The 26,823-nt window shown below is 40.6% G+C and overlaps 1 long non-coding RNA gene and 1 pseudogene across 2 annotated transcripts; one reads left to right on the top strand and one right to left on the bottom strand.

Annotated features, from left to right (window-relative positions):
• Window positions 1-2,538: 2,538 nt before the first annotated feature.
• On the bottom strand, window positions 2,539-26,718 carry LOC145550329 (NLR family CARD domain-containing protein 3-like; annotated as a pseudogene). The gene is made up of 8 exons (XR_014086236.1): window positions 25,788-26,718; window positions 23,827-23,940; window positions 12,136-12,214; window positions 11,750-11,978; window positions 9,815-11,606; window positions 8,819-9,341; window positions 3,177-3,223; window positions 2,539-3,029 (listed from the first exon to the last, which is right to left on the bottom strand). The product of XR_014086236.1 is annotated as an NLR family CARD domain-containing protein 3-like (transcript).
• On the top strand, window positions 20,645-22,951 carry LOC145550332 (uncharacterized). The gene is made up of 2 exons (XR_014086239.1): window positions 20,645-21,097; window positions 21,221-22,951. It is a non-coding gene; the product is annotated as an uncharacterized LOC145550332 (long non-coding RNA).
• Window positions 26,719-26,823: the final 105 nt, after the last annotated feature.

Raw genomic sequence — 26,823 nt, 5'->3', positions numbered from 1 at the left:
GGTTTTCTTTATGTTTAAGCTGAAATGTTAAATCATCTGTGGGACTTTTTCTGTATCGGCCACACCGGACGGTTCTGTATGGAAGCCCATTTCTGCCATGCAAAAAAAAGATAAACAGGAAGTCATAATTTCGACTTTCAAAGTCATAATTATGAGATTTAAAATCATAATTTCGACTTTCAAAGTCATAATTATGAGATTTAAAGGCATAATTTCGACTTTCAAAGTCATAATTATGAGATTTAAAGTCATAAGTCATAATTTGGAAGTCGAAATGATGACTTTAAATCTCATAATTATGACCTTCAAAGTCATAATTATGACTTCTTGTTTATATTTTTTTTATGCATTGCGGAAATGGGCTTCCATAGTTCTGGGAACTAATTTCTCATAATCTTTGGGGTTTCCAGTTGAAGTATAAGAATCTCTTCCTGGAATATTTGGTTAATTTCAAACTCTGTTTTGGTCTCCAAATAAGTGGAAGTTGGACTCATTTTTATCTAACTTTTACATCATTGACGTGAGATGTGTCGTAATCCTGCACCAGAAGAAGACAGAGGAGTAAAATCCAGATGTAAACAAAGGCTAACAATTAAAATTATTGCAAACTAAGAAGACGTTTTACTGAGCTGATGAGAAATAGCTTCTGTTTTCTGAATTAAAAATAATAATAAAAATAATTTAAACTCGGAATTTAGCACTAGATAACGCTAGCGCACAATATCAACATAGTACTTATTAACAACTAATAACAAAACGCTTCACCAACTCAGTATTTCTCAGTAGCTAGCAGTAAAGTGGTACACAAACATTGTATGTAGCACTACTTACTCTAATGCCTTAGACCTGTATTTAGCTTTGGCTATTGCTAGAGCGCTACAACCCAATATTTGGCACTAGCAAAGGCTAGTGCAAAATACCAACATAGTACTTATTGTCAACTAATGCCAACACGGTACAATAACTCAGTATTTATCAGTAGCTAGCTGTAAAGCGCTACAACAACATGGCATTTAGCACTAGCAAATGCTAGCAGACAATACCAACATAGGATATATTAGCAACTAATGCCAAAGCGCTACATAAACTCAGTATTTATCAATAACTAGCTGTAAAGCGCTATACCAGAGGTTCCCAAACTCTGGGGTGCGCCCCCTAGGGGGGGGCGCCGTGCCTTTGCAAGGGGAGCTCGGGAAGCCGTCTGGATGAAAAAAAAAACATGAACGCTGTATGCGTTGGGTTTTTACCTTAGAATGGCCAACTCTCTGTTATTCCTATATCAGTTTAATACAGCAGGGGCTTCCACACTTCCCATATCTGTGTCCTCTGTCACTTTTATCAGAAGTTAAAACTGTTTAATCCGTTGTTAATATGTGGTAACTTGTTTTTCCGAGCCGCCTTTAAACGCAACATGAGCGCTACAACGCTCGCGCTGGATTTACACCTGTGAAGGAGACCTGCTGCTGCTGTGCAGAACTACACAGGTGTGTTAGAATCATGGCAGCAAAACGCTAAGAACTTTTCACTGTTTTTCCCCCAAACTAACCGACTGAGTTGAGTGAAGCTGTTGGATGAAGATAAAGTTAGCTAAAAGATGACTAGCTAGCTAATATCAATACAGCACCTTAAGCTTAACAAGTAGCCTGTAGGCTATCAATGTTGTTTGTGTTCAGCTACCATTCATTTTGTCCCTGAAAAAGTTGATTCTTGTTTGGGAACCACTGCGCTATACCAACATGGTATTTAGCAGTAGCTAACACTAAAACGCTACACTAAGGCATTTATCTTAAACTAATGCTAAAGCACTACAATAACATAGTACTTAACAGGAGCTAATGCGCTACACCAACTGGTGTATTTCTTCAAACCTCAATTTGGTGGGACAAACCTGTATTTAAATGACCCAATGTTGTAGATTATAATTTTTTCTCTTTCACCTTCATGGGATGGGATTGTTTTACTTTAATTAGGACTTTCTGAAAGGCAGAGTTGATGAAAAATATTTTTAATGCAAATATTTAAATTTGAACATGAAAAGAACAGAATGAGCAGCAAATGAACCAAATGCAGAAGAAGAAAAATGTTTTTATTTCTCTAAAACACATGAAGAAAAACTGCAGCAAATAAACAAAAGGAAGATTTAATATTCAAATCTGACGAGTTTAGAAAAATAGGAGCCGACAGAAACAGAAAATGTTCAGTGATTGAGAAAAACTGATCAACATTTCAATGAAATCTGATGAATGAAAGGAAAAATAAGAGAAACAACATCTTGATATTCAGTGTGAAGCTTTGACTGGAAACAAACAGGAAAACATGAGGATCCTGGAATAATCCTGGAATAATCCTGGAATAATCCCAGCTTCCATCTTTAAAGGACTGGAAGAAGAAAAAGTTTCCAAGGACTCAATCAGAAAAGTTTCACCAAGAAATAGATTGTAGAGATGAACTATCTGTTCAACAGTGAGAGAGTTTCTCTGACAGGAGGAAAATCTTTAGACTCAAATCAGCAAATAAACACTGAAGAACTAGAACTGACTAAAATCCAGGAATCGGAGGTTCAGTGAATGTGGTGTTGAAGGTGTGGAGGTGGATCAGTGAGTCAGAGGAGACTCTGAAGAAGGACAGAATGCCAGCAGGACAGTCCACATACACTGATACTCTGTTAGAGACGGAGGAGGAGGAGAGACGAGTTTGAATGTCATTGTGCCAGACAGAGTAACCATGAACATCAGAGCATCTCAGACTCCAGGAATGATCATTATATCCAAACACACAGTCTCTACTGTCTCCTTTCCTCCTGATTCTTCTGTAACTCACTGATATAAAAACATCTCCTCTCCACTCGACCTCCCAGTAACAGCGACCAGTCAGACCAGTTCTACACAGCAGCTGATGATAATAATCAAATCTGTCTGGATGATCAGGATATGACTGAAGCTCCTTCTCCCATGTCACCTTCCTGTTGTCTTCAGACAGTTTGAGGTTTCTGCTCACTGTGTTTGTGTCGATGGTGAGTTGACAGGAATCTGATGGAGAGAACAAACACAATCCAGCTGCAGTTATTGATCATTTATTGATCTTTGATGATGATCCTGAATGAGTGATGTGACAGTTTGAAGATGGTTGAATGTGAGCTGCTTTGTTGTCATGAATCAGATGAAAAACACACTTACACTTCCTCACACCTGGTGTCAAGAATCGGCCTCCAGCAGGCTCCACCCTGAAAGGAGGAGGGGGGTCAGACCATCAGTCTCTTTCAGCAGCAAACATGGACATTACATGTCTCTCAGACACACATTGTCCTCCACTGAGACAGGAACAGTCCAACATCTGGACTGCAAACTGCAGTGGATGTAGGAAGGACAGTTGGTGCTGCTGCAGCACAACTCATTTCTCCAAACACAGGAAAAGCTCCAACAGAGAGGAGAAAGGAAATCCCTCAGTAACAACCTGAAGAAACTCACTGAAGCCTAAAAGGACATCAGGAAACTAAGGAAACATTTCTGGAAGCTCAACCTGATTTAATAATCAGCATTAAAATCCATGTTGTGTTCAGTTTATTTTCATGATAAGTGACTGATTTACAATTATATGTTCAGCATAATTTACATGATGATTATTATTAATTGAACTGAACATGATTGTATATAATTACAAAGGTGAAGTGAAATATATTTAAGTGATTTATTTGAATAGAGGAAGTCTTTTATTTTGAAGAGTGCTTCAGGATCTGCTTCTGTTTTGCCACCATCTTGCTTTTGTTGACGTTTGGTTGCTAGGTTACGAGCAGCTGTGGCCGTTTTTCTCTTCAATAAAAACTGGTCCATGTTTGGGATTTGTGAAACCTTTATGTGATTTTTCAGACTTCAATAAAGATCAGATTACCATTCACACTTGTTCCATGTTGTCTTTTTCCAATTCAATTCTAATTTAAAACCACTTTATTAATCCCAATGGGAAATTAAATGTGGTGTAACTCATTAATTCTTCAAAGAGTCATTGCAAATGGTGATGGCTGAAGGAAGGAAAGATCTTCTGCAGGTCTGTTAAGTGAAGTTTCACAAATCGCAAACATGGTAATAAAGATTCTTCTTGAAGAGGAGAATAATCTAGTCCAGATTTGAAGTGTCTCATTTTTTATTTTTTATAATATATGCAGGATGTTGGTGGTTTTCTTGACCCTCAACCGCATCTACTTTTAATAACTACAGGAAATGAAATTATTAACAATTTCAATCACCACTGTAAAGAATAAGTCTCACAGCAAAAAACTGATTGAAAATCGATTCATTTACTGCAAGTTTATGTCTGTTGAGGCTCAGATGGACTGAAAGCAGCTCTTTAAACCATTCAGACGAACAACAGAGACAATCAGATGACTGATTACCCGCGATAATAACTCAATAGTCCCTGGAAAAACCTTATAAGCTTGTATTAAAGCAGAAAGTACGGCGGCCACCGTAAGAAAGACTCACAGTATCAATTATGCCGCATGAACTGATCAGTAGATTATTGCGAGGGAACGCAAAAGAAAAAAAATTCCCCATGTCCCCTGGAGGCTCTGTAATATATATATCAGTGACGTGCGGTGAGGTTCATTGCTGGTGAGGCTCTGACTTATGACTTTTATAGACACCATCCATCTTGTTGGACCTACGGAAATTTTGCGCATGCGTATGTGGTGGGATGGTGTTCCACCCTCCCCCACGCTGTACATCAGGTGTAGCGAGAGGTGCACCACTGATTGGTGGGCGGGGCAGATGCCTTTAAAGCTGGGCAAGCCGTTGCGAGGTGTGTGTGTCCTTGTTTCCTCCACTGTCTGCACAATTGGCGGCTACATGTTGGCGGTGTTTGATCAGCTCGTCTGATATCATAAGTGCCATTTTTGCTATCCGGGGCTGGGATCGTGGTTGGCTTTTTTGGGTGCTACACCTGTCGTGCGTTTCCGCAGTGCGGCTCTGCTGGCGTTGCCGGCCGTGGCTGGAGGTTGTTGTGGTGTGTGGCTTCTGTCTAGTCCCCGCCTGCTGATCTGTTCCCTCCTGGTGTAGGCTGTGTCTCCACCCCTGGGTAAGCTACCTGCCATCTAGTTTTTGGATTATTTTATTTTGTATTTAGCATTAATGGGTTTTCAGTTTCAGGCAACTGATTGTTTGGAGCTGCAGTGCTTTGGACGCTCTGCTGTTTTGTCTTATCACTGTTTGTTCTGGCCGCTCTCCGCTGAGCCTGTTGTGGATTGGGCAGGCTGGTGGGCGGGGCATTACTCCTCTGGCCCCCATAGAAGGGCACTTGGAGAGACGACGACAACTTGTTCCATCATTTGAAGTATTTTCTTTTACAGTTGTTGAAGTATTCATTTGTTTCTTTTGAGTGTTGTGTTATTTCTTTTGTGTTGCATGTTCTTTTTTTCTTGCTTTATTTTGTTGCATTTGCATGGTTTGCTTGTTTTTTTTGGAACAACCCCATCTTGTTTGTCCCTTTTTCTTGTGTGTTCCCTTTTTCTTTGGTTCCAGCGACCAAGTAGTGAGCCCGATGCCTCGGATTTTAAAAGAAGTGTTTTAAAATAATTTTTAGATAATTGTTTAATAAGTATTGTACACTGTTAAATCTGTGTTCTGGTGTGTCTTGTTGCTTTTTAGAAATATCTCCACCTGCTGGTCACAACGCTGGGAGGCAAAAAGACTAATCTTTTACATGTCAGCCGCGTTAACTCAGTGAAACTTAGAAATGTAGGAATTAATTTCGTGCTATGATCCACAGCAAAAGGAAAGAGTTTTATCGCTCTGAATCCGCCAAGCTACACGCAGACTCGTTGCCATAGCAACTGACAACAATGGCACTTCATGTTTTAGGATTTAACACCAAAAAACATTCAAGAATTTTTCACACAGAACATTTAGTTTGTTGTTGTAGTTCGTTTTAGGCTTAATGTTAATAAATAATTACTGTGGTAGATTAGCTACCGCTTCTACTTTACTGAATTATTTAAACATTAACTGTAGCCCACAAAACGCACATTTAATTAAAAAACTAAACAAAAACATCTTATTGCTGTCTTACATTTACGTATCAATAAAATCCATGCACCGTTAATTCTGCACAATAATATCCGTTTATCCTCGGCATGTCTTTTCTACTCCGTTTGGGAATCAAACTATCTGGAAGTAAAACTTTCAGCTCCGGTGTTGGTCTTCGTTTAGTTATTATCTCCTGCTTCAATTGAAAACCCACTTTAGAAAACTGTTTAAGTGTAGTGTGACGGAGGAGCCGTCATGAGCCGGGACTTGATGAGTCCGTGTTAACATGCACGCCCACACACAAACACAAAATGTATGAGAGGCCCCCAGGGACAAAACCTACAAACTCTACAAAGTCTCTTACACGTACAGTCAAACTCTTTCATTCACTATCAAAGTCTCTTACAGAGTTTGATTGCAACGGAAGTTAACTTAAAATTTCAGTTTCTGATTGGACCCCAGGCAGGAGTAGGCGGGTTTCACGGACAGGAAAATAGCTGAGCGCCAGCGACTCACAGAGGCAACTATGACATCGTTAGCGCTCCTATACAGTAATTATCAGAATTGTTTAGAAGCCGACAGCCAGCATCAGAAACCCCATCTATCAGTGGGATAATCTTACATCTTACATTTGAAAATCACACAAAGCATCTATTTAAAACCTGTTTCTTTCATCTTTGTAATATCTCCAAAATTCGTCCATCTCTCTCTTTCTCTGATGCCGAGACTCTCGTCCATGCCTTTGTCTCATCCAGGCTCGACTACTGCAATTCTCTGTTCATTGGAATCCATAAACATCTTCAGAAGCTTCAATACATTCAAAACTGCGCAGCCAGGATTCTATTGAGAGTCTGGAAATCTGCCCATATTACACAGATTCTGCATGATCTTCACTGGCATCCTGTCACCTACAGAATTCAGTACAAAATCGCTCTCATCACCTATCAATGTTTAAACGGAACCTCACGGGACTATCTGAAGGACCTTCTCATTCCACATTCATCCACCAGATCTCTACGATTACAAGCCTGCAACTTCCTCCACCTTCCTCAATCCAGATTAAGGACCATGGGAGATCGGGCATTCGCTGTTGCTGCCCCCCGTCTCTGGAACTCTCTCCCGGGTTATTTGAGAGCTCCGCAACCACTGGATGACTTCAAAAGAGGCTTAAAGACTTTATTATTTAAGTAAGCCTACTATGCCTCCACAGGATTTTTATGATGTTGATTTTATCTACGATTTTAGTTGCACTGTGTAGCACTTTGAGATTTTTTCTAATGAAAAGTGCGGTACAAATTACATTGATTATTATAATGTTAGCTGCCTCTAAGAAAATGGCAGTAAAGCCAGCCTGCACTCGATTTTAATGTGCGCTACAGCACAAGTTATGGCGCTATCTTTTCAAAATAAAAGCACATCTCCGGTTTATGTTTGATTCATGTTTCTCTCCTGCGGCTTTAAAAATGTAAAACTTTTGTGTTAATTGATTAGCTAAAGGAAATCATGCATCTGAAAATAAATTAAAACATTATGTGGGCAAAAAATTCTGTAAACCACATATGTGCTACCATTGCTGACATTTGACATGCAAAAAATCTTTCAGATTACATAAACCACGGGTGCCCAAAGTTGGTCCTTTAGGGCCGGCATCCTGCATATTTTAGTTCTCTCCCTGGTTTAACACACCTATATCAAATGATGGCTTGTTAGAAGCTCTAAGAGGAATATTGACAAGCTGAAAAGGTTTTTACTGCCACCAGGGAGAGAACTAAAACGTGCAGGATGCCGGCCCTCGAGGATCGACTTTGGACATCCCTGACATAAACAATACTTTTCTCACTTTCAGGATGATGCAGGGACATCTATAAGACCAATTTTAACTGAGGTTGCACATATTAAATTTTTTCAGATACATAATGTCGTTTTATTTATTATTTTTCCTGAATGTGACGTCAGAGCTGTGGATCTGGAATCTGATTGGTCGGATGGATATTTCCCTGGTTTTCCAACATGAAGGGTCTCTGCCTTTTTCCAAGATGTTGGGAATTTTTCCCAAACTTTATTGAACAATCCCAAAAGCTTTCCCAACTACTGAAAACCTAAACACATTAGTCTTTTCTTGGAGCTGAACTCTAAAAGGTCTTATTATTGTTTTTAATTTCTACCACGGTCAACAGAGCACAATTCTACTTTTTCCTCATCATTCACTGCAATTCTCCATTTCCTCTGGAAAACAAGGAATTTCAATTCTCTCCTGATTCCTCTCATTCATTTGATCATTTTCCAGATGTCGCCCCCTGGTGGAGAACAAACTACTACATTTATTTTATATTTTTATTAAATCCTGAAAGTTGTGAGTTTTGTTAAAAATCTTTATTTCTCTCTCAGAACTTTTAAACATCCATCTGACCAACATGGAGTTACTTTTCTTCTCATCTTTGCTCCTTGGGGCTGATTGGTCTGGAGCTCCATCAAATATTGTTTTAAAGTCCTTTCTGTCATCAGTAGATCATCATGGAAATCTAACTGAACTTCACTTTTATTCATTTAGTCAGAGTCCCTATTAAACTCTATTAAATCCATCCCACTCTTTAATTTTCCTTGTGAGCCGTTCTTAGTCAGGAGAATATTCCAGAAAACTGGGTAATGATCTCTGCCTCCAGATGAGGCGTCTAAATATTTAATTATCAAACTAAATATTTATCTTCAAACTAAACATTTCCCATCAGACTGACTAAAGACGTTTCTCCTCTTCCTCCTCTATCAGACCTTCTCTGCTCCTGCAGCAGGTTCCTCCATACCTGAGAGCTTCCAGTCTCCAGTCTGGATCCTTCAGTCCAGCCGACAGCAGCTTCACTCCTGAGTCTCCTGGATGATTGTAGCTCAGGTCCAACTCTTTCAGATGGGAGGGGTTAAAGGTCAGAGCTGAGGCCAGAGAAGCACAGCCTTCCTCTGAGACCAAACAGCCTGATAAGCTGCAGACACACAATTCATCACATGATGAGAAGATCATCTGAACTGGTCGCTGACTGGTGGATGGATGGATTTGTGACATGTGAAATAAATAATAAAGCCAAGCAACTGCTGAATCTATAATTATTCTTTCTTTTGCTCCTAACATGCAGCAATTTGTCAAGAGCCCAGAGTTACCTGAGAGTTTCCAGGTTGCAGTTTGGACTCTTCAGTCCAGCAGAGAGAAGCTTCACTCCTGAATCCTGCAGGTTGTTGTTACTCAGGTCCAGTTCTCTGAGACTGGAGGACTGGGAGCTGAGAACTGAGGACAGAGCTTCACAGCTTCTCTCTGAGAGGTTACAGCCACTCAGTCTGAGGAGACAGGGAGGAAAATATTAAATAATTCTTCAAAATGTATGCTTTTTGTTCCAGATAACGATGTTCTTTTTTCACAGATTGAAGTAAAATGTGATATTTTTCACATTTTTATGATACAAGTATAGAGAACTGGTTTGTTTTTTAGTTGGGCCTCCAGCCTTAAAAGACTAAGTTATAGCAGTAAGTAAGGAGGCTGGCAAGAGAAATATTAGTTTCATTAATTTCCATAATGAACAGCATTAATCCAGTTCTGATTCAACAGAAAAAATAATTTCTGCTCTTTAAACATGTAGCATTAAGAATAGTCACCTATGAGAGCTGGTCTCTCTTTTACTCATCATCTGCTAGCGGCTAACATTGAGGAGACAATGAACCAGTAAACAAACTGATGAAGCATGACTCAATATTTACCTCATCACTAACAAATTTCTTTAAAAAATACCAGCAGTAACAATGTGTGTCCTTACAGAGCTTTGTTGGAGGCTTTAACCACTGGCAGCAGCCTCAGAAGAGCCTCCTCTGAAGCAGAGTATTTCTTCAGGTCAAACACATCCAGATCTTTTCCTGATGACACTAAGATGAAACCCAGAGCTGACCACTGAGCAGGAGACAGTTTATCTGTGGAGAGACTTCCTGAACTCAGAGACTGTTGGATCTCCTCCACTAGAGAACGATCATTCAGTTCATTCAGACAGTGGAACAGATTGATGCTTTTCTCTGCAGACACATTCTCACTGATCTTCTCCTTGATGTACTGAACTGTTTCCTGATTGGTCTGTGAGCTACTTCCTGTCTGTGTCAGCAGACCTTGTAGGAGTCTCTGATTGGTCTGCAGTGAAAGTCCCAGGAGGAAACGGAGGAACAAGTCCAGGTGACCATTTGGACTCTGTAAGGCCTGGTCAACAGCTCTCTGATGGAGAGACTTTAGTTTAGGTTTATTAAATAATGAAGACTTTTTAGATGTTTGTGTTTCTTTCATCAGGTTGACTCCAGAGTTGATGAATTTCCGATGAACATGAAGAGCAGCCAGAAACTCCTGAACACTCAGATGGACGAAGCAGAACACCTTGTCCTGGTACAGCCCTCTCTCCTCTCTAAAGATCTGTGTGAACACTCCTGAGTACACTGAGGCTGCTCTGATATCGATGCCACACTCTGTCAGGTCTGATCCATAGAAGATCAGGTTTCCTTTCTGCAGCTGATCAAAAGCCAGTTTTCCCAGAGACTCTATCATCTTCCTGCTCTCTGGACTCCAGTGTGGATCTGTTTCAGCTCCTCCATCATACTTGACCTTCTTCACTTTGGTCTGAACCACCAAGAAGTGGATGTACATCTCAGTCAGGGTTCTGGGCAGCTCTCCTCCCTCTCTGGTCTCCAACACATCCTCCAGAACTGTAGCAGTGATCCAGCAGAAGACTGGGATGTGGCACATGATGTGGAGGCTTCGTGATGTCTTCATGTGGGAGATGATCCTGCTGGCCTGCTGCTCATCTCTGAATCTCTTCCTGAAGTACTCCTCCTTCTGTGGGTCATTGAACCCTCTGACCTCTGTCACCATGCCAACACACTGAGGAGGGATCTGATTGGCTGCTGCAGGTCGTGTGGTTATCCAGAGGAGAGCAGAGGGAAGCAGTTTCCCCCTGATGAGGTTTGTCAGCAGAACCTCCACTGAGGTGGACTCTGTTGCATCAGTCAGGATCTCCTTGTTGTGGAAGTCCAGTGGAAGTCGACTCTCATCCAGGCCATCAAAGATGAACAGAACCTGGAAGTGTTCGAAGCTGCAGATTTCTTTGGTTTCAGTAAAAAAGTGATGAACAAGTTCCACCAAGCTGAACTTTTTCTCTCTCAGCACATTCAGCTCTCTGAAGGTGAATGGAAATATGAAGTGGATGTTCTGGTGGGCTTTGTCTTCAGCCCAGTCCAGAGTGAATTTCTGTGTTAAGACAGTTTTCCCAATTCCAGCCACTCCCTTTGTCATCACTGTTCTGATTGGTTGATCTCTTCCAGGTGGGACTTTAAAGATGTCTTCTTGTCTGATTGTTGTTTCTGGTCTGTGTGGTTTCCTGGATATTGTTTCAATCTGTCTGACCTCATGTTCATCATTGACCTCTCCAGTCCCTCCCTCTGTGATGTAGAGCTCTGTGTATATCTGGTTCAGAAGGGTTGGACTTCCTGCTTTAGCAATCCCCTCAAACACAGACTGGAACTTCTTCTTCAGACCAGATTTAAGATGATGTTGACAAACTGCAGCAAGATGTTCTAAAATAACAGAAATAGTAAAATCAGAGATGAAACAAAAATACCTTCTGAAGATGATTTAAATAAATGTGATTCCATTTCTTCAGACACCAGTAAATGTATCATTTATCCATCAGGTCAAATCTTTGTAGAAATCCTCTTACTGCTCTGCAGACGGTCAGCCAGCTCCTCCTGCTTCATCCTCCTCAGGAAGTTCAGTGTGATCTTCATCACTGCCTCTCTGCTGCTCCTCCTCTGCTTTTCACCATCACCTCTCAACACCTCACAATTCTCTTTCTGACTCTCTGAGGATTCTGGGTAATCTGGACTAAGAACATTCTGGATTTTCTTCAGCTCATTCTTCACAAAAGTGACAATGTTTTCCTCCAGCAGCTGGAACAGAATAATAAATCAAGGAAACATCAGGCTGAAATCATGGAGCCAAACACCAGATGGATGTTGGACAGACTGACAGTCCTCTGGTCTACAAAGTGCAGCATGGAGACGACTGTGAATAAAACCATGGAAAAGTAGTTGTTCATGCACAGACCATAAATATGGAGTCAAGCTTTGTTTGATGCTGCTGGGCAGACAGGTCACTGGGAACCTCTGAGCTCGGCTGGTCCACTCTGTGGAGGAACCAAGAACAATCAGGAAGGCAGGAAATATTCATCCAGCAATATTTTCTAATAAAATAACTCAGAGTGTCACATTAAAAGCAGAAAACAGAGCATCACATGAACACAATACAAAGAAGTTAGAAAGAGGAAAATGAACTACAAGGATGAAGACCAGTAACATCAGAATCACCAGTAGACATTTTAAAAAGTTGGTGCTTAACTTGGACTTCAAACTGTCCACACTGTCTGCAGATCTGATGCTGGTAGAGACAGAGTCCCAGAGCTTGGGGACAGTGGAAGAGAAGGCTCTTTCCACACAGGTCTTCAGGACAGTGTGGGGGGTGCTTGAGCACCTGTCCCTTTTGCTCCTTGCCCGCAAGTGCCCTTTCGGTGCATTTTTTTTTTGTATTATTTCCTAAGCCGTCTTCTGACACATAACGTACTAAAATTATTTGTTTTTTGTGTGTTTTTTTGTATAACATAATAAGCCAGTCACCTTGTTACCTTTGACCTTTTGCCCGTGACCTATGACACAAATGCCTCTCGTGCAGTGAGATAAGGCGGCCAACTGTGGAGCTCAAAAGTTTCAGATTACAGAACAGTTTTTGGTGAATTTAAAAAAAATGTTTTTGGTGAATAAGGTGGAGTAGACTTGCTACTCGTCAGATGATGGAAAACATTAAACGTATCGTTTCTGCTTCAGCTTTGATTGTATATGTCACAATTTTGTAATTTATCATTGTTTATTAAACTCTGAAAGCTGTGTGGCTTTGTTAATATTCTGTTCTAAAATGCGGTTAGATGTGCATTTTTTTTTGAGCACCTGCCCCTTTAGTGGTCTCTGCACTGCCCTGCTTTTTGATGTTAACTTGTCGATGTCTCAGTTTTATTCACTGGGAAAATTAATAAGCAGCTTGAGGTTGTTATTACCCAGTAATCAGCCACGCCCTTAACACCTCCCATCTCTAACGGACTGACTACTGACCAGCTCTCCAACTAACGGGTCCGGAAAAGTCTCTAATTCCTGGGTATTACAACGGCTGAATTGTAGAGGACATTTTGTTTAAGCTGGCTGCGAGAGAGACACGTCTAAGCTCTAACTACCTTCAATCCGAACGTTATGACCCGCTACAGTTCCTGTATCAGACATCGGAGTAGCCTGCCGGTGCCCGAGAACAAAAACCACATTCGTTAACGGTAGCTCTCTCTCTATTAATAACGTGCACTTGTTACAGCTTAGAAAATTTTAGAGACTCGGCGTGAGTCCCAGGGTCATTATTTATCATAACCAAAGAAACATCTGAGGGCCCCAATGTACTAGGATCATGAACATTGATTTTACATTAACCTGAAAAACTAGTTTCTGAGTGACTTAATTAATTTAACTGTCCACAGCATCAATTTAGACTTTAGTATTTTATTAGCAAGCTTTAGCAGGGGAAAATGACATACAGTTTCTTAAATCAAAAAGAAAAAAATTAAAAGATTAATATAAGTAAAACTTTTAGAAATGACACTCCCTACCAGTCCCTACTGTGTCACTAACTAAAATGAGAGGCTTTGGGATGCAGCTCCACCTGACCCCCGATGATGAGGTTAAACTTGGCAGCAGAAAACTTTAACATCCATGGACAAGGTCCTGTCTTGAGAAGGCAGGATCCCATTTAGAATAAATCCAAAGTTGAACTGGTGAGAATCCTCCATGAAATCAGTTCTTTATCCATATGTGATCTTTGTTTATTCCCCATGTCTGCTGCTGCATCGTTGAGATGGTCTTGGGTTGAGTGTAGGACGGTTGTCGAATCAGAACTCGGGTTGTGGGTAACCGGATCTTGTTCCTTTCTCGAGCGGCGCAAAGTCTTCACCTCCCCGTAGTGCCGTTGCATCGCCCTTATCTTAATTCTGCATCTTCGTGTGGTCTTGACTCGAACACCGAGGAACTAAGAACACCGTTTCCTCGCCTGCATATATTTTTATACCTTTTACATTTCGGGGGGGCACGTACACAGTTCTTTCACTTCCTACATCCCCGCGTACTTTCCCTGACATCAGGTATCTTCAGTTAGCCTCGACCTTTATTCCACTTAACTTTTAACCTTCCTTGTTCTTTAAAACTTCTTGCTGAAGTCCTCTATCTGTATTCACACCTGATGCAGATATAGTCTAAAAATCTCACTTCCTCTTTTCTCTCTGCTTAACTGTTCTTTCACCCCTCCAGTCTATATTTGTAACACAGCATCAGACACTTTTTATCTATCTATGGTCTTTTCATTTCTACTCTCCAACCTGTAACCTTTAAAGAAAGGATTACATGTATTTTACTCATCTTTAAAACATAATAAATTCATTTTGCATTTAAAAACAAAGATTACATTAGTTTCTTTCAACATTAAATCATAATACAAGATTACTAGTAGTTCCAGGCCTTTGTGACCTGTTTTCTGTGTGTCCTGGAAAGATCTCAACTAGTTCCAGCCAGGTTTCTCGACAAGGTGACTCTGCTGCTCTCTAGTGGCGAGAAACCGCAATGTTGGCTGGTAACAAAAGGAATGCATTGTGGGTGATGTAGTTTGTAGTCAATTCATGTTCAAAACCTATTTTAAGTCAATCATGGGCCTATAAACGCTGGGGGCCACATAAAATTATGTTGACACATTGACACATGTGTTATAGAGGATTTAAAAGGGATCCTGGAAGCCAGTGAGCTCACATTGTATCTGTCCACATAGAGACAATTAGAAGGTAAAGGTCCATGAAGTGATATCTGGATGTGAGCAGTGAACCAGATGATCCAAGTAGTTTTAAAGATTTAATGTTCCTGCTGATCCCACTAAGGACCAGCAGAACCTCTGATGGTCCACATCAGCTCAGTCTGGTTGAGTTCCAGCAGATCTCACCAACCACATCATGAAGCTTTCCTTCCTGCTGAACTGATCTCACAATGCACACAGGAACCAAGTCCTGATGGACCAGACTGGTTTACCAGGTATTTCCCAGTGGGTGGTGGAAATGTGTCCCACTGTTAGTCTGACATGGAGCCAGGAAGCAGCAGAACATCATCATCATCATCATCATCATCATCATCATCATCATCATCATCATCATCATCATCATCATCATTGTTAGAGTTATTATGTTTGTTATCATTCTTACATGTATAATTTTATGTTACTAGTTTTTATTTAGAGGTTTAGTGTTCAAATTTGTTGCAACTTGGGAGACAAAATTAAATCTTCCTTAATCAAGCATGTTTGTACAGATGGTGACTTAGATCTTCCTGGGAAAGTCCTGAGCTGTAAAACCTATCTATGTGTTAATTTAGTTTCTGTGTCTCCCCTCTGTCTGTCTGAATTCACATCCTACTGTAAAGATAGGATGTGGGTTTCACCCCCTCCATTCCTGTTCACACCTTTCTCTCCCCTGCTAATAAAAGAGACAAACAAACTGAAGGTTTTGAGAACGCTCTGTGAACGGCTCGGAGGAGCTGACAGAGTTTTTCTCCTTCTGCAGAAGTCGGCTAAAAACTCATATACGTTGTCTGTGGTTCTCTTTTTCCATGTAGGTTTCAGAAAATACCTATCAGTTGGTGCCGAAACCCGGGATCTCAACATACCCGTTTCACTGACAGACAAAGGACGACGCGCTGAAACCGTGCACGGCCAGAGTCAACAGAACCTGGAAACAAAGTCCCGGGAAGTGAATTCTTCGCCAGGCCAGCGTCCTAGGTCCAACTTTGTCTGCCAACAACGGTTGACGAGATCCGAACAGACAAAACGAACCAACAGAAACGTGAGTAAAAATAGCTGTTCGGGTTTGAATCCCAAAATCGGGTTTGAGTCCCAAGGAAGGAGAGGTATATTTAGAGCCCCTCTCCGGATTAGGAAATCTCTTTGACCCTATAAAGCCTGGCCCATCAATAATAGTTTTAAAGCAAGAAGAATAAATAAATAAATAAATAAATAAATAAATAAATAAATAAATAAATAAATAAATAAATAAATAAATAAATAAATAAATAAATAAATAAATAATAAAATTTGCCAGGTCATTTGTTTTACTTAACATATAGGGTTAAAGGGATCCTCGCGTAGGCAGGGAAAGGAAAGAGAGGTATTTTAGAGCCCCTCTCTGGATGAGGAAATCTCTTTGACCCTATAAAACCTGACCAAAAAAAAAAAATAATAGTCAGAAAATTCTAATCTTTTTAAAACTGGGATGATCTTCATGAAGTACAAAACCTAGGGTTAAAGGGATCCTCGCGTAGGCAGGGAAAAGGAAGGAGGGGTAATTTAGAGTCCCCCTCTGGATGAGGTGGCCCTTAAAGGGATCCTCGCGTAGGCAGGGAATATTCTTTTTTGTGTGTGTGCAAGTGTGAATGGTGCTCAACATTGAGAGTAAAACTTTCTGTCCTCGGAATTAGAATCCTAGGTGAAGAACCGGACCAGAACTAGTCTGGCCTAGAAGACTGTTCTTCAGGGGACATTAAGCGCTCACTTAGAGCACTCTTTTTGAAGAAAAAGCACAAAATACCAAGCCATTATAAGCTAATTGCAGTACTGAAATAATGGGAAATAAATGTTGTAATTCCTCACTTGCTGAGGATCTAAGAAGGGATGAAAATTACGCTGTCCAGACTTCTTGGTGGCATGACATACATGTCAAAATGGAAAAAAGAGCAGCACTTAAAAACTTATTTGTAAAACCAGAAGATAATGAACTCAATGCAGGCAGAGAAAAGGCCATAACATTGCAGGGAGCGCAGGCTCCTGCAACCACCCCTCCCCAGCCACTGCTGCCGTTCCATCTGCCCCAGTCCCAGCAGACAATAAATCAAGCATTTCTGCTATTATTGTTTTTCATATAGATGATATTGAAGAATTAGAAACTTCTGCCTTGTTCCAAAGCCCCCGTAGGGGACGAGGCAGAGGCAGTCAGAGGGGAGGGAGACCCCTTAATGGGACCCCAAATAATCCTCCAAAAGATCCAGAAGGTTGCTGGAACTGTGGTGATTTTGATCACTGGGCGAAAGAATGTAAAAAGAATAGATGGAATAACAGAAGGGGTGGTGGAGGAAGAAGACGGCAGAGGCTAAACTCCTCAGCTTGATCAGACTCTACCACACCCCAAAAACACAAACCACCAGACCAAATTGATGAAATGCTAGAGACATGTGCATGCAGTTTGGGACACGTTAAGTAAAACCATAAAAGAAATTGAATTCCTGTAAGAAATCAGTGTATGCAAAATAATTTTTAATGTTACTAAAAAATTTGGTTTAAACCTCACAAGTGAGAAATAATTTGTTTTAAGAAATACTGATGTTTGTTTTGTTTTTCTTTTTGAGCATTCCTACACCTTTAAAGAAAAACCAGTAAAGAGAGGTCTCACTGAAATAAAAACATGGGAACAACTTCTTTGTATGCTAAAAGTGGAATCATGACTTTCCTGAAGGAGGAGAAGCAGGAAAAATAAAACTAAATAATAAAATTCTCCTCAGAGAACAATGTTTAATGTATAGCGTCGTAATTAGATTATAAAACCAACTTGGTGAAACGATCCTCTGGCTTCTATCTGGAGGGGTCAGCGGTCAGAGTAAGGTACCGACCTGGACATTAACCAGCCTCGTAAACTCTCTTAGGCCTTGAGAGGAGGGCTGCCCGCTGACTTCACAGTCTGCAGCACTGAGATCAACAAATTTAGAGAAATCCATTGTTCTCTGGTGAGACGTGTCTTAGATGAAGTTAACTTAAACGTACATTCTACATTTTACAAGTTAATGGTGAACATGATGAAAGAGACTACAGCTTTTAACATGTTTCATGTTTATATGTGTTTGAATAAGGAAATGGTTTATGACTTCTTAAAAAGTTGGATAATAAGTGGCTAAAAACTATACGATGAAAAGAAAAGAAAGTTATATGGAAAATGTTTGTGTATAAAGAGAAAAAAAAGGAACACAGAAAAGCAAGCAAACACTAATTGACTCTTATTTGCTTCTTTCCTTTTCCTCTGTCTGAGCCTCGCTGCGCTGCGTCTGACCTCTGACCTCAGCTCAGATCTGTCCTGCCAATCAGATGACGTCCCTCCTTCATCAACAGCCAGTTGATAAAGAAGCGAAAAAGGACAGGACAATTTCTACCACCTGGACACTGAAGGCAATAAAGTGTCCATTGGTCCTAATTCCTTGACATCTGGGAACTGCCATGCAGCAAAACTACTGTATGGAGTCCTGCTAGACGTTTGGAAAAAGAAAGCAAACTGAACTGTTTGCCGCTTGTTTCATTGGTGGACAAAGGGACGGTCTGGACAACTTATAAATAATCCAACATCGGCAAGTTGGACTGACAGGGAGCAGGAGAAGAGACAGAGGGGGGACCAGCTGCAGCGACGCCAGCAGCAGGAGCCGGAAGCGAGAAGTGAGACAGGAGAAATGCGAGATAAGTTATACACACACACTGCTGTGACACACACTGCTACTGTAATGAGGACTTGCTTGCTTACTTACTAGCAGGAAGGAATTATCTAGCTAGAAAAGGACATATTGAAGGCTTTTAGGTACAATGTTAAATAAAATCGTCCACTTTGTACCCGTTAACTCAGTCCTTAACAGAAGGACCAGTGATCTCTCAGGGTCCACAAGCCATAGGTTGGGAAGCTGTGAAGGGAAAACTACAATCACTAAAAGCTTAGCAATGAACTAACAGACTTAGGCTAAAATATGATAAACAATAAGCACCAAAGAAAGCAATAAGAACAGACTGGAAGTTTGACTGATAAAATTTTGGCTGACTGCAAATATGTTTTATGTTTCTGTTAGTGTCGCTTGTATGTGGAGGTGATTTTGAGGAATTAAACAAACTGTACTCTAGAACTGAGTAACTAATCAAATTATTAATCATTTACTTTAAAAAAAAAATAACATAAAAAATTACACTGTCAGTTGGACCGAAATACAAAGTTAAGGACAATTTGATATCTTAAGCCACTCTAGTGGATGTAATTAGTTACTCCAAACTGATGATTTTGAATTAAAGCAATCTTTTCTAGACTAAAGTTTAAAACTTTTAATCTAGGGTTGATTAATTGATGATTGTTAAATTTATAAAGAAATGGAAAATTAGAGGATTTGAGGTTTTGGTTTAATTTCAGGATGGTCGTTTTTATTTAGAAACAGTTATGCTTTGATGAATTTGATAACATCTACAGGGAAACCAGTCACCCATGCATCCTTGCTTAAGAATCTTTTGCAGGCCATACATTTACCAGCTAAACTAGCAGTTTGTAAGTGTGCAGCGCACACCACGGGACAGGATGAGGTTTCAAATGGCAATAGATTAGCTGATAAAGTAGCAAAGGGAGCTGCAGCTGGGAGGCATGGGGGAGACAATTTCTCAATACAGACAGAAGATCCTCAAGTGATAGACAAAGCTGTGTTAAAAGACATGCAAGATAATGCTCCAAACGCAGAAAAACAAATGTGGATAACTAAAGGGGCGACACTGAATGATGATAACATTTTTTCAGTAAATAGAAGCCGGTCCTTCCAAACTCTCTATTTAGAGTGGCAGCATTTTTGACACATGGACAATGTCATGTGTCAACAGGGGGGATGATCTCTATGCTACAACAGCATTTTACCACATATGGATTAAATTCTTACTTAAAAAAAATTTTGTACTGCATGTCCAGTTTGTGTCAGAAACAATCCTCAAGGAAACATTAGACCAAGAAGAGGAAGTTTCCCAAAACCCTCATCCATTTCAAACAATGCATATGGACTTTATTGAACTCACACAAAGTGGACCACATATTGTTTGGTGATGATTGATGCTTGTTCTAAATGGGTTGAAATAGTTCCAGGAGAGCATGCAGATGCTTTGACAGTAGCTAAAGCTATATGTAAAACTATTATTCCAACACATGGCATCCCACAAACTATTTATAGTGACAATGGGCCACATTTTGTAAACCAGGTAGTACAAAACATGGTTACTCACTTAGGAATGACATTAAAGAATCACTGTGCCTACCACCCCAGAGTGCAGGATTGGTGGAAAGAACCAATGGTACTGTGAAAAGCAGATTGAAGAAATGCATGGAAACTACTGGCAAGCCAAGGCCAGACTGTTTAGATTTGGTAAAACTATATATATGAGAATTACACCCACACAGGAAGGGTTAACACCATTTGAAATAATTCATGGAAGGTCATATAGATTACCTATATTTCCTTCAGATTTACAGAAAGCAGATAAGGAGCAAACTTTGGCAGATTATATGATCAGGATCCTGAAACAGAAAGAGGTGTTAAATGCAAATTTACTGCCGTCTGACTGTTCTCCTCTACAGGAAATAAATAAAACCACCCCCATCCAGCCAGGAAACTGGGTCTACATAAAGGTCATCAAAAGAAAGTATTGGACCAGCCCATGTTGGGAAGGACCCTTCCAGGTGCTGATGACCACACCAACAGTCGTAAAGATTGCAGCTGGATACATCTCAGTCACTGCAAGCTGCAGGGAGTGTGTGAACCCCTAAGTAGGCGGAGGGAGGAAGACCGGACTTCAAAGGGGGGCTATTTTTTAGAGTAGCTCGTCTCAAACCCGGTGAAGAAACGCTTAAGATTCCCCCGTCTTTAGTTTGGGGGTTTTGACATCTCTGTGTGCCGAGCAGCAATGGGGACTCCATATGCCAGATGGATCTTCTACTGCGCTGTGACAGCAGCATGTTTGATGTTTGGAGGAGGAAGTGAGCCTGAGTTCCACAAACACGACTACAGCACCAACCTGTGGTGGAAACTAATGAATAGAACCGCGTACGAGGGACATGCTGTGAACTGCTACGTGTGTGCACAGCTGCCGGTTTCTATTCACAACTCAGGCCTCCGACCAGGTGATATTACTGACAACATTCAGATGTGTCTCTATGGCCTGAGCACACAACCACGACTCAGCGTCCCCAGGCCAAAGGGATGCAAATGGTGCAAAAATGACTATTCTGTTCTACTTCGGATAGGAGATGCCGCGAAGGAACGTTTTGGATCTATGAACTGTTCCTTTAATGCTGACGTATTTCCATTTCCACTAACCGCATGGAAAATACCAGAGACCATTTCTTTAGCAGGAGCTAAACCCGGGTCTCTGAGGAGCTGCGTGTTCAACAACGGACACGTTTCTCTTGGGATGTTACCTTGAAACTTGTGTAACAAAGTTTACACCTACTGCGAAACGACACCGGATTACATCAACTGCATTGCCTGCAGGGGTCAAAGGATGACTCCACACTGCAAAGTCTGGAAGGACAACCTAGACTGTGACGACTTGTTTCAGGAGAGGAGTTTCAACATCACGCATAAGACAAAGAGGAAACAGGAGACAACGCTGTGCAGTGCCATAGTGCCAGGAGACTATGGTTCACGGGTGATGGCAGACTGGTACTTCTTGTGAGGAAATGGAGCTTAGCTGCCCGCTCCAAGCATGCAGTTATGCCAGAGGCCTCACTACAGACACTGGAGTTCCTTGGGAATTCAAGATCTGGAACGGTGGAGAAAAGTTTATGCAAGGCATATTTCCATGGGTCGGAGTAGGAGAGGTTCGGGACCACGTTGAAATCAACAGATATGGATTACTGCGACTCATCAACAGCACACACCAGCTGGCAAATGGCACCATGAGAGAGCTGACTGAACTGAGAAACATGGTTTTGCAAAATCGTGTTGTGCTTGACCTGCTCACAGCCTCTCAGGGAGGTGTTTGTAAAATCATTGGCCCAGCGTGCTGTACATTCGTTCCTGACGAAACAGGAACTGGAGGAACTATTTCTGATGCTCTATATGAGCTGGAGGATCTTAAAAAAAATATGTGGAGAGTGGAACACGCGGCTCATCCTTTTTTGATTTGTTTTCATGGCTCATGTCTGGTCCATGGTGGACTTTACTGTTAAAGCTCGTGACACCTATTCTGATTGTTTTGGTTCTGTTCTGTCTTTTTACAAGTTGCATTATTCCTTGTCTACGAAGTGATGTTTAGAACAGTTAACACAACTGTTGTCAGCTATCAGATGACGCAGGCATCCTATGAGACGAATGAAGAGGACTTGTTTTGAGATTCTGACGATTTTCTGTACAATGATGATGTTCTGTAATCAATGAACAGATTAATTCATTTGCTGAATGATTCCTACACCGAAAATGTGAAAACAAGTGGTGCTTGTGATGAAAGAAAATTGCATTTGGTTTTCTACTGTTTCGTTTATAATTCATTTTTTCTTTTTTATGTGTTCTTTTTCATTTTAAGATGTTGAGTGACTTTTGTATAAGAATGTTAAACAGGGGGGAAATGTTAGAGTTATTATGTTTGTTATCATTCTTACATTTATAATTTTATGTTACTAGTTTTTATTTAGAGGTTTAGTGTTCAAATTTGTTGCAACTTGGGAGACAAAATTAAATCTTCCTTAATCAAGCATGTTTGTACAGATGGTGACTTAGATCTTCCTGGGAAAGTCCTGAGCTGTAAAACCTATCTATGTGTTAATTTAGTTTCTGTGTCTCCCCTCTGTCTGTCTGAATTCACATCCTACTGTGAAGATAGGATGTGGGTTTCACCCCCTCCATTCCTGTTCACACCTTTCTCTCCCCTGCTAATAAAAGAGACAAACAAACTGAAGGTTTTCAGAACGCTCTGTGAACAGCTCGGAGGAGCTGACAGAGTTTTTCTCCTTCTGCAGAAGTCGGCTAAAAACTCATATACGTTGTCTGTGGTTCTCTTTTTCCATGTAGGTTTCAGAAAATACCTAACAATCATCATCATCATCATCATCATCATCATCATCATCATCATCATCATCATCATCATCATCATCACCAGAGATGAAGGTGTTTTCATTAGAACAGAGCAGCTGGTTTAGATAATGGATCAAAACTCTGTAAATATAACTGGGAACATCTGAAACTTACTGGTTCAGTTTACAGCAGTTAGAAACAGCTCACCTCTCTGATGGTGGAGATCCAGGAGATTTAAAGTTAATGGGTTCACCCTTTGACCTGTTGCTCTTAAAGGACACACAGCTGGGTTCTGGTTCTGATCTGAGTCTCTGATGGATCAGAGACTCAGAAATATATACACAGAAATATTTTCTCATTAAAATATTTCTGTGTATTTTTTCTGTAAAGTTTATTTTGAATGTGGAACATTTTAAAATTCTGAGCTTTGAGACACAACAAATCTGCTGCATATATTAAGGACGCAGCCCTTCGTCTCCAAAGCCGAATCATGGTTTCATTCACACTGAGCTTAAGTGCAGCGGCTCTATTTCCCTCCTATAGTGCCAGATCGACATCCCTCAACTTAAAAGCTGCATCATACGAGTTTGAAACATTTCTCTGTCGTGCCTGCTGCTAGCATGTGGTTGTTCTAGAGATTCATAAAGACACAAAGGAAACTATTTAGTTTTTCCTCCAGTTTGTTCTGTTTTCTCAAAGATCACAACTGAAAAAATAACTAAAATGATTTAAAATGATGTTTTGGTCTCCATGAATCAGTTTCTAAGCTGAAATCAAAGTTTAAATCCTGGTTGGTCTCTGCAGAGTCACATGAATCAGTTAGAAACTGGTTTCTTACTCTGATGGTTCTGGTTCAGTACTGAAGTCTGGAGGTTTTCCTCTGGACCGGTCACTCCTCATAGAGGGACAGACGGATCCTGCAGGTTCTGCTCTCAGTCTGAGGTTCTGATCTCTGAAACACAAAATGTTATTCAGATCAATTACTGAGAAACTCTGAGATAAAAACACTGAAGAAGATCAGGGGCCTCATGCAGAAAAGACGGCGCAGTTTTCACACTAAAACTTGGAGAACAGAGAAATTTAGAAAAGTTCGGCACACAAAAGAATCGGATGCATAAAGTCGTGCGCACCTTTCCTTTATAAATCCTAATTTGCGGGAAATAAAGCAGCTGCTGGTCGGGACGTCGCCTCCATAAATAAATATCAATGTAAGTTAGTATAAATACCTGGAAGTCTGCCACCATGTGAAGCAGTAACCATGGCAACGTCCTTGTTTGAAGCAGTATAAGTATTTATAATAATAATTACATATTTTCTTTAAAATGTGTTTTCAGGGCACATGAGGTGACTTCACAAAAATAAAAATACATTTTAAAGAAAAAAAATAAGAGATCTAAATGTCTGTTTGAGCAGCAGATCGTTCAGCCAGGATTTAAAGACAGACAGAGAGTCTCTGAGTGGGAAAGTGGACGTTTATTCTAAATAGTAGAATCATGTTTATAAGTTTACATTTACAGAATAAAGATGCTTTATGTCCATAAGGCTCATTCACAAAGCGGCTCAACTGAAGGATGGCTGCAGCTGGACCGGTACCGGTACCGCTCGGCTCCTTCTTTAAGTTCTGCTCAGAGATCCAGGATGATCAGTCTGGATTAATCTAAACACTAATAAACCATCAGATCAATCTGATCTCTGATCAATCCTCCCTCTGAATCCTTCCATTGTTCTCCATCAGAGCCAAAGCTCCTCAGGTAGCTGCTCACCTTGATGCAGCTACTGATGGACCTGTGATTGTCTCCACACCTGATCACCTTCAATAATCAAACCTGTTGATCATTTCTAATCAGCAGGTTGGAGTCAATCTGCTGATCCAACCTGTTTTCTTCTTTAGTGAGAATGAAATTACTCCATAGATGCATTCAGACCGATGAGTCACATCTTTATGAGGCAAAAACTGAGGGAAAGTATTATTTACATTCTAGTGAGGTTTTCACATCCTTTCACTTTTATTGTGTGTGTGTGTGTGTGTGTGTGTGTGTGTGGGGGGGTGTGTGTGTGTGTGTGTGTGTGTGTTAGCTTATTGTCTGAGGATAAATGCAGTTCAGTTTTATCGTTTATGTTTAAGCAATAAAATATTCAAAACATGAAAAACATCGAGTTTGATGCTTCTTGGTCTAAATGGTCATATTTCAGTATTTAGTGAGTTTTAACTCTTTGTGATTTGATATTGTCCACAGAAAAAGTTTGTATATTTATGCAAACCTTGAAGCAAAGTTAATATTTATACATGCCGACTTTTGAGTAAAATATGGGACATTTTTGTGCAGACGCTTTATGCCTGAGGCTCCAGAACACAAACTGCTGCAGAGAAACAGAAAGTTTAAAGTTCTGGATCATCAACCTGGATCACATGGTCCCAGTGTTCCCAGTATATAAACTGGTCCCAGTGTTCCCAGTATATAGACTGGTCCCAGTGTTCCCAGTATATAGACTGGTCCCAGTGTTCCCAGTATATAGACTGGTCCCAGTAAAGAAGTTTCCTCTCTCAGTGGGTTTATCTCTGAATTGTTGCTCTCTAAAGTTCTGGTTGTTTCTGTTTCCATGGATCATTTCCATCCATCTCTGACTCACTGAAGCCTCATTAAAACTCCTCTGATTGGCTGACATTCCTCATGTCTACTCAGCTTCAAGTTGGCAGAAAAATTAAGTTTATTTTTATTTATTTGCTGAAGATAAACAAGTTAATATTAAATAAATCTGTGTGGAGTCACATGAATCAGTTAGAAACTGGTTTCTTACTTCCTGTCTGAGGGTCCAGGTTCAGTACTGAAGCCTGGAGGTTGATGTTTGGACCGGTCACTCCTCATAGAGGGACAGACGGATCCTGGAGGTTCTGCTCTGTCCTGCTTTAGGTCCAAATCTTCCATCTTCTGGATTTCAGTGAGTCTGAAAGAGAAACCAGAACCAGTCAGTTCCCAGTGATCCAGTCAGCAGAAAGTTGATCCCATCATGTGTTCAGAGGATCAGAGGAACCTGATCCAGCAGGAACCATCTGGGTTTGAATTGTTCTCTCCTTCACTTCTTCATGACCTTCTGATGTCTGCTGGCTGATCCAGAACCTTCTGGAGAACTTCTGACTTTATTAACATTTAAAACCTGAAACCTGAACTGGAATCATGTTCCAGGTCTGCAGAAACATCCAGAGTGAGGTCAGATGTAGTGAATGAAGGAGTGAACATTTCCTATGAAGTGGTGATGTGTTGGTCCTGAACAGATGGGCTCAGTTAAAGCAGCGGTTCTGAAACCTTTGGGGTCCAGACCTCCTTTAGACGGGCTGCCAGTCCTCCTGCTGAGAGTCGGTTCAGTCAGAGAGGCAGGAATATGTGGAAGGAATATTTTCCAGACGGACCAACAATCAGAGAGATTCAGGATCTGGTGATCCATGGAGATCATGAGTAGGATCTGATCACTCTCAGCTTCCAGCAGATCTGTTCAGGTTTCCAGCAGCGCTTAGAGAGACAAAGAGTTTCTCACTGCTGCCAGGAGAAACAAGAAGTCCGACTGGAAAAGAAACCACTCAGAGGAGGAAGAGAGGGAAATCTGTTGAGTTTAAATCTGGTTTGACTCCACAGATCAGAGAAACATCAGTTTCTGATGAACCCCAGACTGCAGAGGAAGGAGAGATGTGTCACATTTTAGGATTTAAATAATCAGGGGAAGCAGTTTAACAGGATGGAGTATTATGGACAAACTAAGAAAATATATAAAATATGAGAATAAAGTCAGAATATTACAACTTTATTCTGGTAATATTATACATTTCTTAAAAAATTAT

The sequence above is a fragment of the Poecilia reticulata genome, unplaced genomic scaffold (genome assembly GCF_904066995.2).
Source record: "Poecilia reticulata unplaced genomic scaffold, P_reticulata-male-v2 Scaffold_34, whole genome shotgun sequence".
Classification (NCBI taxonomy): Eukaryota; Metazoa; Chordata; class Actinopteri; order Cyprinodontiformes; family Poeciliidae; genus Poecilia; species Poecilia reticulata.
This window is presented reverse-complemented; position numbering and strand designations above follow the sequence as displayed.